Raw genomic sequence first — 15276 nt, forward strand, 5'->3', positions numbered from 1 at the left:
TTGCATGAGGCAGGACCAGGCTTGATCCCCGGCACCCCATACGGTCCCCCCAAGCCCACCAGGAGTAATCCCTGAGCACAGAGACAGGAGGATGCTCTGGGTATAGCCAGGTGTGCACCCCTCCCCCCCCAAACAAACCGGAAAAGCCAAACCCAACAGGAAGAAGACGCTTATTGTCCATTTCTTCCCTGGCCTGTTATTCCCTCCATACCAGGCGCTGAATTTCTGCCAGGGCGTGCCAAAGCCTTGTTACTCTGTTGGGGCGGGGACACCAGTAGCTTCCAGAAGTAAGCGACCACACAGTGGAACACTTCCTGACTCATTCTCCCGAGGTGGGCGCCGAGTGTGTGTGTGTGTGTGTGTGTGTATGTGTGTGCGTGTGTGCGTGGGTGGGTGGGTGGGTGGGGGGACAAAGGGAAGCACTCCACGCCCATATAAATTGCAGGCACGCAGCCTTGGGGAATCGCGTGACTGTTAACTTCCAGAAAGGGGTTAATCGGAAAAGAAAAAGAGTTCCGGTAAAGGTGTCCTGCAAGCCGTGAAGGAAACAACAGCCTGTGTTACTATTACTGTTTGCGCTAGCCGCCCAGTCAACAAGCACGGCGCATACTTAGGGAACCTAGAAAAGAAACAAAATGCTAACTTGGCTCCGGATCAGCCCGAGTCTAAAAATACACCCCGTCACCATGCAGTGAGCACAGGCCTGCCTCAGAGAGTGCGTGGGGCTCTGGGGGCGGCCGCGAGGCAGCTCAGTTTTTGTTTGGCCACAAAGATCACCGGATCATGCATGGGAGTGAACATGCATGATTCAAAGGAGCAAGAGTCAGGAGTGTGTGAGTGTGTGTGTGTGTGTGTGTGCACAAAGATCACTGGATCATGCATGGGAGTGAACATGCATGATTCAAAGGAGCAAGAGTCAGGAGTGTGTGTGTGTGTGTGTGTGTGTGTGTGTGTGTGTGTGTGTGTGTGTGTACTGACCCTGAATAAAACCCCCAGGTCTTCCACTGTGCCTTCTCCATCTTATGGGGATGCAGTGAAAGACAAATCACAGGCCCAAGGGAAGTATCCAAGGAACCCCTGAGGTGGGGACTGCTGGGGGAGAGGAGAAGAGAAAGGATTCTTCCCCCACCCCCACCCCGACTCCCATGGCAGACAGTAACCCCTTGTTCAGCCGATACCTAGGAATTGTCCCCCACTTCTGGCTGGGAAGGTGAGTTGGTTGGTTTTCTCCTCAAGGAAGTTACTGGGTAGGTTTGCAGCTTCTAAGAGGGAAAAGTAGGATGTGGTTTGCTACTCACACAGTCCATTGCACTGTGAGTTCAGGGTGCTGGGTGGGGTGTGTTTGTGTATGTGTGTGTGTGTATGTGTTTGGGGTGGGGGTGGTGGCCCTTGGGATAAAGAGCAAGCAAGGCAGGGGAGGGAAAAGTCATCCTAGTGGTGGGCATCTATAATGGCCCTGCCTATATACAACAGTAATACTGGTTCTATTATTAAAACAAAAATAAACCATTAAAAGTAGGAGAGATATAGTACTGGGTTAGGGCACTTACCTTAGACTCAGTATGATCCCTGGCACTACAAATGGTTGCCCAAGCCCTACCAGGAGTGAACCCTGAGCACAGACTCAAGAGTAAGACACTCTCCCCCACCATAAAGCACTGCAGCACTGTCGTCCTGTTGCTCATTGATTTGCTCAAGCAGGCACCAGTAATGTCTCCATTGTGAAACTTGTTGTTACTGTTTTTGGCATATCGAATACACCACAGGTAGCTTGCCAGGCTCTGCCATGTGGGCGAGATACTCTCGGTAGCTTGCCAGGTTCTCCGAGAGGGATGGAGGAATCGAACCCGGGTGGCCGCATGCAAGGCAAACTCCCTACCCGCTGTGCTATTGCTCCAGTCCCCCCACCATAAAAAAAAGCCATTATTTTTTTTTTAAATCTATGCATACTAAAGCAGCATATCAGCAGCATAAAACATCTTATCGGGGAATTCTGTAATTTTGGAACACTCTGCAAATCTAAATATATTCTTGTTGGATATCATTGGTTTGTCTTTTCCCCCTTGCCACTAGGAGCTTAGGTTTATCAGTCACACCCATCAAAGTGCTCCCGAGTCACTCCCATTCCTTTGTTTATCTGTAACCATTTCTATCAGTTTATCTGCTCTTCCCTTAATCAAACTCTGTTAATTGGTAAGGTCAGAACTTTCTAGGACACTGAATATTATAACATTGCCTTTCTCTCCTCTTTATGCCTTTTGAATAATTTACTTTAAAGCTATGTCTTTTTTGTATAGACACAAGAAGACAATATTATGTTTTTATAACTTAAGACTTAATTGGCCTCGAATATTATTCCCTTCTGGGCATCTGCTTTCTCCACTTAAGCCTCAGCTGCCCTCAGTTCCTAGCACCCCAAAGTAGGGTCCCCGACGTGGGACGGGAAGGATCCAGGGCAAGCGGTGAGTTATGTGCTACCCTGGCATCGAGATGGGCCTGGCCAAAGTGCCTAATTCTTAACTATAAGTTAAGAGCTTGATCATAGACAAATGCTGTCATGATCCAATAGTAATTATGAGACTGGGACCCTGCCAGGGATAGGAAAGACTGATCTGGCCTGAGCACTGTAGTCTGAGATTGAGATGGCCCCAGGAGAGCAATTCTATAAGCTTTAATGCATCTCTTATTGTGTCCATACAAAATAATTAATATTATGAATTCTTATATGTTTGCTGGCTGAGGAGAAGAGAAACACATTCATGGGACTCTGCCCTTGGGTGGATCCTCCTGCTGAAAGAGAATTAAGTCCTAGGAGAAGCATCCCCTGAGGGAAAAGAACCTTACCCTATTGCTGACCACACCTATCTATGTGTATGCCCCAACCCCCTCATGGGGTGGAGATTTAACTAGGCTGTAAGAGTGGGTTGGGAGCCAGATCCATCGGGCCAGATCCACGGCGCCAGATCCACGGGAGCCAGATCCATCGGGCCAGATCCACGGCGCCAGATCCACGGGAGCCAGATCCATCGGGCCAGATCCACGGCGCCAGATCCACGGGGGCCAGATCCACGGGGCAGGATCCACGAGAGCCAGATCCACAGATTGAGAGAGAGACCGAGAGCCGGGAGAGAGGCAGAGAGAGAGAGAGAGAATGAAGTAGGATGGGGGAGAAAGAAGCAGGAGGAGAATCAGAGGAGAATGGAGATGGACATGAAATAAACCGATCGAGCAACCAGTTTGGCCTTCTTCCTTCCTTCGCCTGCCTCGTCGCTCGCCTGCGCGCCCTTTCTTTTTATTTTTATACATATTCTAAGATTAAAAGTGAATTGCAGGGGGGCTACTGAAAATAGCACAGGGGGTAGGGCGGGTGCTCTCCTCAAATGTAGCTGATCTGGATTTGATCCCCAGCATCCCAAATGGTCCCCCCAAGCACTGCCAGGAGTAACCCGAGTATCTCTGGGTCTGGCCCCAAAACCAAAAATATTGTTTAATGTGAACTACAATTGAAAAACAAATAAAGACCAATCAAATGGGGGGGGGGAATCCCACAATGTTTATTACATAAAGTGAAATTTAAAGAACTCACAAGCCTAACATTAAGTACCAACTCGTAGCTATAAAGACAAACTCAGGCCTTCTTTTGAAAATGGGCCCTTCCCTGAGAAATGCTCACACTGGCAGTGCCAGAAGCTTTTTGTGCCTCATAGTCTGCTCACTGGCCTCCCTGGTGAGTCTACACCCGAGTGAGCTATCCCTGGTCACACCCCAGTTTGCTCTGAAAGCACAGGCTGAGATTCCGCCAGTTTTGTGACTGAAATCTCCAGTTTTCACAGTCTTGGAGATGGTATACCTCCCCATATCTCCCTGTACTTCCGGAAGCCCTGGCAGTCACACAATGCCACAAATCCACCTACCAGCTAAAAATTTAACTCTAATTGATTGTATCACCCCATGAACAATTTTGGACTTCCTGGAGCATTAGGCCATATTCAAAGCCGTGCAATATCTCAAGCTCTACAAAATTAATAAACCAGAGGTAGTGGATGGGATATAAACAATCTCGATTAACAAAATATAAACAAAGAAGTCTTAACTTTTAATAACATTTTAGTCATCTCATACAGGGACTTAATGGCTCCATGGTGAGATACAGCAATCTTCACTAACTTTCTTATAAGGAAACATTTGTTGACTATTCTGTTAGCAAACTATTTATAACAAGCAATATAAGATATATTATTGAGAGCCTGCTATGGGGTCATTGGGAAAACTGGAGACCACGGTGGAGGGAAGGTGGAATGGTGGTGGAATTGATGTTGGAATAACTAATCATCATAAACAACTTTGTAAACAACTTTTATAATAAATATAAGGGGAAACTGATCCTTGAGAACAGAGACTTTCCTTAAGAGGTGATTCAAAGGAACAAGAGCTGGGGGCATGGAGTGGCCCAAAACCAGGATGTGAGTGAGGGTCTGAAGTGACGGAGGATCTCAGGGCTGGCTCCCACAGTGACTGCCTGAGGATGATGATGATGATGAACCCGCCAGCACGCCTCCAGCTGGGCTATTTGGGATGCAGAAGAGAAGCGAGTCTCTCTGCTTCCTCTGTGCCCGGGTCAGGGGAACCCGCCACTGACCCTGGGATTCTGGTGTCTAAATCGTCCCCGTCATCCTCAAGGGCAGTCAGCCCCTGGTGGGAAAATGCAAGGGCAGGCGAGGGGGTCAGGAGCGAGGCCGTGCAGAGCGCCCAGCAGCTTGGCATGGGGCCTTGACAACATTTAACACAGGGCATGGGAGTGTGTGTGTGTGGGGGGAGTTTTATGGGGCAGGAAATTCCTGCTTTTTCTCTTTCATGATGCAAGTGGGGTCAATCTCACAGCAGGACCGGAAACCCCCTCAGTGGCTTCCAGGAGCCAGAACCGAAAGGCACTGCCTGAACCTCAAAGTCCCAATGGGCAATGGGGCCCATCACCAGGGACCTTAGGAACCTGTTTTGCTTCCCTCTCATCGTGTCTGCCTTTCCCGGGGAGCAGATGCTGCATCTGGCTCTCCTCGAACCCCTCCCAGGGCCTGATAAATATTCCCAAGGACAGTGATGAGCAGGGCCCTGTGGCTGACACACACTAGTGTCTTCTCTCACGAGCTTCCGGAGACACGAAGATAAACCCAGGCTGTTTCTTCCTGCAACCGGCTTTGGTTCGTCACCCCTGCCCTGATGCTGGAGGCATCGGATCAATGTTCAGAATTGATTTCCCTGTTGCCTTCCCAGCCAGGTGCTCCAGCTAGATCCCTGCTTCCAGGGATCTGAGGGATTTGTGTCTAAGAGCAGAGGAGACAAGAATGGAGAGAGCTCACGGCACCCATCTTCGGATGCAGAACGAAGGCTGGCCTTGGCAGACGCAGCCCCGTAGAGCCGGATTCCCGGCAACTGGGTGCACTGTGGTCCAGACAATTCAAATTCTTACCTGGGAGCTTGAGGTCCTGAGCACTGCTGATCTGCGGGACATTTCCTCAATATGCTTCCCTGATAAGTTTGTGGAACTGGAGTGATAGCACAGCGGGTAGGGCATTTACCTTGCACGCAGCCAGCCCGGGTTTGATTCCTCCATCCCTCTCGGAGAGCCCGGCAAGCTACCGAGAGTATTTCACCTGCATGGCAGAGCCTGGCAAGCTCCCCGTGGCATAGTCAATATTCCAAAAACAGTAACCACAAGTCTCACAATGGAGATGTTACTGGTGCCCGTTCGAGCAAATCGATGAGCCACGGGATGACAGTGACAGTGATACAGTGATAAGTTTGCAGGTCCTGCAGAAAGTGGAATCATGAGCTTAGGAGTGAAGCCAGGAGGTACCGAGCCACAATACTGACCCTGTGGAATGACTGCACTCATTCATGGAATATAAAGCAACAGAATGGGAGACTCACACCCAAGGATAGTAAGATAAGAGCCAGGAGGATCGCTCCATGGCTTGGAAGCGGGTTTCACATGCTGGGGGAAAAGGCAGCTGGGAGAGAGAAGGGACCGCTAGGTAAAAGATGCTTGGAGAGGTCGCTCGGGATGGGAGATATGTGCTGAAAGTAGACTACGGAGCAAACACGATGGCCAGCTTAGTACCTGTATTGCAAACTGCGGGGAGCTGCCTGCCTCTGCAGGGTCCTAATATGGACATAGCTCAGGGAGCTGCCTCAATGGAGGGCCAAGAATACTAGGCACAGCTCTCCTTCCCGCCGTAATAAGTGGAGTGGCCACTGTGTCGTCAAACTAAGCCCATAGAGAAGTTAATAGCTCACTACTCAACGTCTGCAAGAATGTTAATAAGAAATAGATGTACTTTGATTCTACGGAAATTACACCTACCGCAATTACGGGAAATCACAGAAATAATAATACTGTTTTCCTGCGTATTGATTTAGGAACAAGTTGTTTTTCACAATACTATGTTCCTCGCCTTTGTTAGGATCATACGCATGTGCTCCTTGTAACGATCATGAATAACTATGAATGATGATTTTACTTGCCAAGTTCTTGATCGAGATGTATAAAAGGCTGCCTGAAACAAAGATCAATGCTGCGGGTTCCATCAGAACTTAGCCCTCCCAACACTTGTACATTGTTTCTTTTAGCTTCACCTTCCCTCTCGACCGGTTCACTGTTGGCTGGCCCGGCAGCAAACCACAACACCCAAAAGGAGAGAGAGAGAGAGTAAAAGGGAATGTGCCTGCCACAGAGGCGTGCGGGGGTACGGGGGTGCGGGGGGGGGGGGGGAGGCAGGGATGAGATAGGGGTGGGGGTAGCAGGAGGGAAAAGAGATGTGTACTCGATCATTCTATGACTGAAACATAATCACAAAGGTTTGTAAGCCTGTAACCATATCTCACAGTGATTCATTAAAAAAATTAAAAAAAAAATAAATAAGTACTGACCCTGTAAACTCAATGTACGATCCCGGCCCAAAGAACTGACTTCATCCTAAAGTGTGTGTGCTCTCACACTCTTATCCATAAAAGAATCCAGCTTGAAGGGATGCTGAGGTCGGGTCCGGCTGGCCGGGCACACTGATTATCGAAGGACTTGGGCAGAAGGACCTCTGCCAGCTTCCCAGAATCGTGGCCCTGAGTTCCCCCATAGATCCACTGCTACTCACTACTCAGCTGGATTCTCTGGGATGTTTTTTTCTGGGGTTTTCATTCTTTGGAGCGGTGAGGCAGAGGCTGGGAACTGGATCTCCTCGACTCACAGGCAAGGCTGTGCCTCGAAGACCCGTGGGAATCTGAGAGTGAAGCGTCACCCTCAGGAAAGAAACATCTGGACCCAAGACAGCTGGGGCCAATGCAGACCTTATCAAGCTGAACGTGTCACCTGCACTCAAGGTTCCAGCGGGAAGGGCCTATCTGGACTGTGGAGATTGAACCTGCAATGAAGGTGTTTTTTGTGATTTCACTAATGTGATTTGCTACAACTTGGACGGAACAGTAGGATGTCATGTTAAGTGAAGTTGAGTCAGAAGAAGGACAATTACCTGAGGATCACACTTATCTGTGGTAGCACTGTAGCATTGTCGTCCCGTTCATCGATTTGCTCAAGCGGGCACCAATAATGTCTCCATGATGAGACTTATTGTGACTGTTTTTGGCATATCAAATACGCCACAGGGAGCTTGCCAGGCTCTGCCGTGCATGGCGGGATCTTATCAGTAGCTTGCTAGGCTCTCCGACAGGCACAGAGGAATCGAACCCAGGTCGGCCATGTACAAGGCAAACGCCCTCCCCGCTGTGCTTTGGCTCTGGTCCATCTGTGGTATGCAGGAGAATAACAGGAAGAGGGAATGCATGGTCTCAAAGGGAGGACACCCAGATTACCTCAAACCTAGAGGATAGAAGGCAGAAGCACGGGAAGGATGAAAAAACCAAGGGCGGGTAAGAAGAGGCAGATGGGGGGTAGGCAGAAGGGAAGGGCCTCAGGTCTGTCGATGATGCACAAACCCAGCAACAAAGAGAGCAAGAGAACCCACCTCCAGCCACCCAATTAAAATACACCTGTCGGGGAGGCCGACTTTTGGGTGATGGGGAACCCACAGACACTGGTGGTGGGATTGGAACTGGAAGACTGGACACCTGACAATTACCAATAACTAAATTACAATTGTGAATCACAGCATCTTGACATTTAAATTGTATTTTAAATCACAGCATCTCAATATTTAACGCAAACGAGTTTCAAAGCACTGGGGGAAAAAATCATCCCCCATCTTCAGTCTAGACTAGTAAACACACCTCTAGAACCAAATCCGATCCCCATGGCATTACTCTCTAAATACACTCATGGCAATCTCATCGTCAACGAAACATGTTGTTTCAAACTTACACACTTTTCCAGCAAACACACATACACACATTCCAAAACTCGAGCCTCCGTAGTCAGGGCGGCCCTGCCCTCCTCAAGGACGAAGAGAGAAACAAGGACAGAGGTGGCAGTATTACAAGGTCAAGATGGCAGTGGGCCTGGTGGGGATTTAAAAGGAAGTCCTTCAAACTATTTTTAAAATAAACCGTATCCCATTGGGGCAGCAACCGCCCCGTGCCTTGCAGTTCATAAATCAGGGGGAACAAAGGGAAGCTTCACATCTCCTGGCTCTGGCCAAAGAGAAAGATCTAGAAAGGGACGAAGAATAACAGGGTCAGCGGTGAGTAAAACAGAGGTCACAGCTGACCCCATCCTGTCCCCCACTTCCCAAAAGATCTATCTGGGTGAAAGAGGCGCCAACCACAATGCTCTTAGTCTCTTGGGTAAAACGTTCCCGATATTATACAGGGCCGATGGGCATTTATCAGGTGACAGTGCGTCGAGCTTGACTTTTTTCTATCTCCCGGCCCTCTCGCTATACGTTCTAGCCGCTCTGGGCGGAGATGCATCAGCAAGAGCGGCCCGGCCCCAGGCTGAGGGGCTGAGTTTGGCAGGAGCAGGGACCAAGGGGCTTGTGAGAACCTCCTACCAATCCTGCTGCTCCCAGCCCTGAGTGTGAGTTCATTCTCGCAACACCCACAGCCCTTCCCCTGCCCCACGTGTTCCTGGGGGGTGGGGAGGGGAGGGGGATGCTTCTGGAATTGCCAGGGCCGAAGATGAATCTCGAAATCTGCAACGTGACGCGACAAATGTGATGTCTCCTTTGATAACCGTCAGCGCGATGCCTCACTCGTGGGCCGGCCCGCTGCTCTCCTGGATCCTGGCTGGAACCCCGCCATCTCTCCTGGTGTTGTTTTACCACAGCAGCTACTCGCCCAGTTTGTGTCCCCTAACAGGCGACACTGTCCACGGGTTGGGTAGCCCAGAGCAGCACAATTCAGGCACCTCACCCCACCCCCACCCCCCCCATAACCAGAAAACAGACCATTCCTAAGGAAACTTTTGTTTTGTTTTGTTTTGTTTTGGAGTCAAACCCGGCAATGCTCGGGGGATGTTCGGTTATTCCTGGCTCTGTATTCATTTAAATATTGTTATCTTGGTATTAATATTAATATCAATGATCATATTGATATTTAAACTATATTATAAATCACAGCACCTTCATATTTCATGCAAATGAGTTGCAAAACACGGGGCGGAAAAATACCCCTGTCTTCCATGCAGACTAGTAAATACACCTCTCGAAACAAATTTCATCCGCATGGAATTACTCTCTAAATAAAATTCATGACAAGCTCATAGTGAGTGAAACATTTTGTTTCAAACACACACACACACACACACACACACACACACACACACATACACACTCTAAAGCTCCAGCTTCCATTGTCAGGGCAGCCCTAGAGGTGCTGGGAGGACCCTATGAGCTGCCGAGGCTGAACTTGGGTCAGCCACATGCAAGGCAAACAACCTCCACTCTGCCCCATTGCTCTGGTCCTCTATGAAAACTTTTGTAGCCCACCTGGCATGAAGCAAAGACGCTATTTCCATTAATTCACAAGAATGTTTTTTTTTTTTTAAGGAACAGCCTCACCCCCCTCAAGAAATCACCTCCCCAAATCTACCCAGGAATATGTAAAACCTCCAAGGACACCTGCACAGAGTTAAAGCGGTAATGAGGGGAGCCAGATGCAGCCTGGACAAAGATGTTCTGGAGAAGGAGGGGGGTGAGGGGTCTGGGTGGCACCTTCCTCCCTGGCTCGTGGCACCTGCTCTCCCACAGCTACGGCGACACCTAAGCTGGGTGCCGCCACGGATGCAAAGCTCCTCTGCGAAACTCCTCTGCAAATCTGCAGTGAGCAAAAATAGGTGCTCGGGTGCTGAGCTTCCACAAAAGCGAAGTGGCTGCCTGCCAGGGAGTAGGGACACCCACACGCGTGCGGGACAGAGCGAGAGAACCTGATCGAGACGCTCTAAAAAAGCCAATGTGAGCGCAGGCCCACCCGCGGTCCAAATTTTTATTCTAACAGTTTTATCGTCAGTTCTATGTCATCATTTCAGAGGCTCTTTAATGAACAAGGCACGCCCGTCCACTGAAGGGGTTATTTACAAACATTGACCTTTCCTGGCTTTTTAAATAAACCCAGTACCAGTAAGGCAATATTTTATTTGCAGAAGAAGGAAGATGCCCATCCCCACGTGTCCCGAGAACAATAAATCTGCTTTGATTTTTGTAGTGTCCAAGAAAAAAACAAAACAAAACAGCACCTTTGCTGTTTAAAGTTTCTCAAACTATTGCCACTACCCTACAAGGCTCCTCGACCGAGAGGTAAACCTCACCCGCTGTGGTTCCCTGTGACGTTTTCCCCAAATTGAAGACAGCATTCTCTCCCCCAGAAACGCCCTCACGTGTTGCGTGAACGTTCAGGCGGTCGGAGGCTCTGAGACAAGGAACGCGGAAGAAATGTATGTCATGGAGGGTCTAGGTTCTCCTGACTCCTAGACAAAGTTAGAGAGCCCCGTAATCTCTTTTTATTGATGATGGAAACTCTTAAGGGTGCAATACAGTCACCAAAGGAATTATGGGAAGATCATGTAAAGTTCTTCTGCATATGGGAAAACAAACAATGTAGGATCTACATACTGACAACAAATAGGCTTAGTACCTTGGATCTGCATACTGACAACTAACAGGCTTAGTACCTAGGATCTGTATACTGACAACTAACAGGCTTAGTATACCTTGGATCTGCATACTGACAACAAGCAGGCTTAAGCAGAACCGGGGATCTGTGAGAAAAGGAAGACTGAGAATTTTGTTATAATTTGGAAATTATTTACTAAGCAGTCAAAAGAATATGTTCAACCTCATCCAAACCACTGGGCACATCCTGGTAGCTCAGTGCAGCCCCAACATCCATGAGTCAGCTTCTCTCTGGAAGCTGAGTGCAGAGCCAGGAGTAACCCCTGAGCACAAGTAACCTCATCTCAGCACAAGTAACCCTGCTCCACTTTCAGCCATCCCGAGCTTTCAGATGCTCCGACCCACTGCGAGTGGCACCTCCAGACCTTTGTCTGCGCTGCATCTTCCATCACTCTTTCTCTTCTGTCAAGTATATTCAAGGATGCCACGGCTTCTGACATGCCTGGTGCACACTTTCTGGGTTCTTTGCCCCTCTCAAGCCATCATCCAACTTCCTTTCTCGAGTGCTGCTGATCAGATTAGACCGAGTGATCTGCCTCTGACCCTTCCTCCTCAAGATGATCAAGCTTCTTGGGCTTAAGGACCATGTTGGTTTTATCCACATAATACATCTGCTGGGTTGGAGCGGTAGCGCAGCGGGTAGGGCGTTCGCCTTGCATGCGGCCGACCTGGGTTCAATTCCTCCGCCCCTCTCGGAGAGCTTGGCAATCTACGGAGAGTATCTTGCCCTCACGGCAGAGCCTGGCAAGCTCCCCGTGTCATATTCAATATGCCAAAAATAGTAACCACAAGTCTCACAATGGAGATGTTACTGGTGCCCACTCGAGCACATCGATGAACAATGGGATGACAGTGACAATACATCTGCTCCTGGGAAGGTACCCCCTAAGTTCACAGGAACTCCCTCAGTAGTTTTACATTCTTTTGAGTGGAGAGGCAAGATAACAGCCATGGTTTCAACACTCAAGGCGACCCAGGATATTTTAAAAAATAATAACTTAAAAAACATGCTAAGGGCAGAGAACTATTTTTGTATAAAGCCATTTACCATTTTGTTGTAACAAGCAATATTAAATAATTTTGTTCCTGCTAAGGGGGCAGATTCGGGGGTGGGGTGGGAAACCTGGGACAATGGTAGAAGGGAGGTTGCATTGGTGGTGGGAGAGGTGCTTGCTGGGATGTTGAAGGCCAGAAACAAGTATATTAACTCAGCAAACAACTTTTAAATAAAATTAGAAAAAAATGAAAAGAAATGTAACAGGGAACTACAAGGGTCGGCTGCATGCACCTAGTAGAATCGTTGAACAGTGTTGAAATGCTGGGAACTTTCCATGGGCAGAAAATCTTAAAATCAGATAAACTAAAGAAGAATGATGAACATGACCAGGTGTGAACAGCAAGAGAAAGAATCAAGAAAAATTTTATTTTATTTTATTTTTTGCTTTTTGGGTCACACCCAGCGATGCACAGGGGTCACTCCTGGCTCTGCACTCAGGAATTACCCCTGGCGGTACTCAGGGGACCATATGGGATGCTGGGAATTGAACCCGGGTCGGCCGCGTGCAAGGCAAGCGCCTACCTGCTGTACTATATTACTCCAGCCCCCAAGACAAATTTTAAAAGGCTGATTTCTAGGAAGATTCTACCTAAAATGCAAGGTTGAGACACACTACTGTCAACACTGGGAAATTAAAAAAAAAAAAAAGAAAGAAAAAAGATTTGAAGGGCAAAGACAATGACACTGACTATATGATTCCAGAATGACAATGTTCCCAGGTTAGCAAGAGAAGCATAAATGGGGCTTCAAAAGATCAGACTTGGGACAAGAGAGATAGTGCAGTGGGTAGAGTGTTTGCCTTGCATGCAGCTGACCTGGGTTCAGTTCCCAGCACCCTGGATGGTCCCCCAACCCCCAGGAGTAAGCCCTGAGCACTGCCAGGTATGGACCAAAACACCAAAATATTCATCATCATCATCATCATCATCATCATCATCATCATCATCAGACTTGCGACACTAGTGTTAGGCTGGAGGTCTCTAGATCTCGGGGCACCTCAATCCAGTCAGATCTTATTTCTGATCCCAGCACCTTCCTTTCCTAGAAGCCAGCAGTTTAGCACAGTGTAAGACTAAGACAAAGGTCAAACAACCAACTTAACCCAGAGTGGCACAGAGCCATAAGCCTAAGTCCCAGACCAAAAGAACTAAAGCTCCTGCTCCCACCCCATCCTGCCTAAAACCACAAAACAACAACAACAACAACAACAACAACAACAACAACAACAACAAAACCCTCTAGAAACCATGAAACTTTTTTTCAAATAATGGGAAGAGCATATGAATGGCATCCTCAAAAGACATCTCCAAATAATCTGGCTAGAGAGTCAAGCCAAGTGAGGGGAATGAGAACAGGAAGTAAGAGTGAGCCCCAAGGTATTGCAAGATGCTCTGGTGACCTTTATGAATTTGATGACAAGATAAAGGCAAGATAAAGGCAACATCCAAAGATAGTAGCAATCTCAGTGATGATCTGGGGAGGCGCTTTGACAAATACAACCAATATGACCATGTCGATTCTAGAATTCTGTCACAGGTCACAGTGTTGGAACACATTAGCACCGAGAAGGCATTGGATGTTATCGGGAGTTTATTTGTGTCCAGATCTTTTTTGGGACTTGGAGTGGAAAGGTTCTGAGAGGTTCAAATGGTAGTTGTTGGAGTTACGGGAATACACTTTCCTGCAGACTGTGTCCCAAGCCGCTTTGTTCTCTGTTCTTCTCCAAGGGAGGAGGAGGACTTGACCAACACTTGCTACGGCATAACTCATCCCACCTACACCTGACCCTACGCTAAAATTTTAATGACATGATCTTAGAGTGTTTGCTTTTTACTTGTAAATTGGACTAGCCACCCCCTTCACGTGTGCTGGCATTGAGCTGAGGTTGTTAGCTCCAGCTCTTCTTCCTAACATTCTCTCTAAACTAGAAAAACGATGCTGAAGTTGCTCTTCTCATCTTTGGGAACAAAAGGAACAGGATGCTTTGAGTCAAGCACACTCGATCAATGACAAGAGGAGAAATTCTGGGTTTAAAGAGAGAATTTTGGGAAATCTTGAAGCAGATGTGAGGGTAAAATGATTTATGGGGCACGCAATTTTATAAGAGTTTGAAAGGAGAAGATCTTGAACAAAAATGGCAAAAAATGTCATTAAAACCACTAGCTTTCATTTAGCAAGAATTGGATGACAAGATAAAGGCATAATTCAATGATTGTAGAGATATCGGTGATGATCTTGGAGGGGCTTTGACAAATAAAAAACAATATGGCCGTGTCTGTTCTAGAATTCTGTCAAGCTCACGGTGTCGGAACACATTAGCACCATGATACACCCTGACTCTGGTCCTCCCTGTCTCATACAAAGCAACCAGGATGTGAGTTAGCCGGCTAGAACACAATGGCTAATTCTGCATTGACTCAGCTGCACCCATAGTTGAGTGATCTAAAGAGGCAAGAGAACAAATGAAAAGTCAACTTTTCCAGAGGGCTGGCCAATAGTTGAAAGCTCACCATGAGTGTGTGTGGGGGGGGGAGGGGCAAAGGGCAGTTAGGATAGAGAGAGGACCAGTATGGCAACACCAGTTGGAAAAAAAACACTCTGGACAAGAACTGAGTGTTGAAAGTAGGTAAAGGGATATGCATGATAACCTTTAGTATCTGTATGCAAACCACAATGCCCAAAAAAGAGGGAACAGAGAAGGAAAGAGAAGGAGGGAGAGAGCAACAGAGAGAGAGAGAGTGCCAGGGAGCAAGAGAGAGTGAGAGAGCGAGAGAGCAAGAGAGAGAGAGAGCAAGAGCTAGAGAGAGAGAGACAGAGAGACAGAGAGAGGAGGAAGGGAGCGAGGGAGGGAGGGAGCTGGGAACATTGGTGGTGGCAAATGTACATTGGTGAAGGGACAGGTGTTAGAACATTGTATGACTGAAATCCAATAGGGGACAACTTTGTAACTGTGTATCTCACTGTGATTCAATTAAAAAAAAATGTTTAAAGTCATCTTTTCCAGGCTTTTGCAGACTTCTTCTTGAACATCACTGAAATGTAAGTTATTCTTTGTCAGTCCAGTGAAGATCCAAGTACGGTAATGTTTGGGGTACTCAAAATAGA

General features: G+C 47.8%; 1 protein-coding gene across 5 annotated transcripts in view; it reads right to left on the reverse strand.

Annotated features, from left to right (window-relative positions):
- TENM2 (teneurin transmembrane protein 2) overlaps positions 1–15276 on the reverse strand; it is a 1321709-nt gene that overhangs the window by 950898 nt on the left and 355535 nt on the right. The gene's annotated exons all lie outside the window — the stretch shown is intronic.

This window comes from Sorex araneus, chromosome 2 (assembly GCF_027595985.1).
Source record: "Sorex araneus isolate mSorAra2 chromosome 2, mSorAra2.pri, whole genome shotgun sequence".
In the NCBI taxonomy this organism is placed as follows: domain Eukaryota; kingdom Metazoa; phylum Chordata; class Mammalia; order Eulipotyphla; family Soricidae; genus Sorex; species Sorex araneus.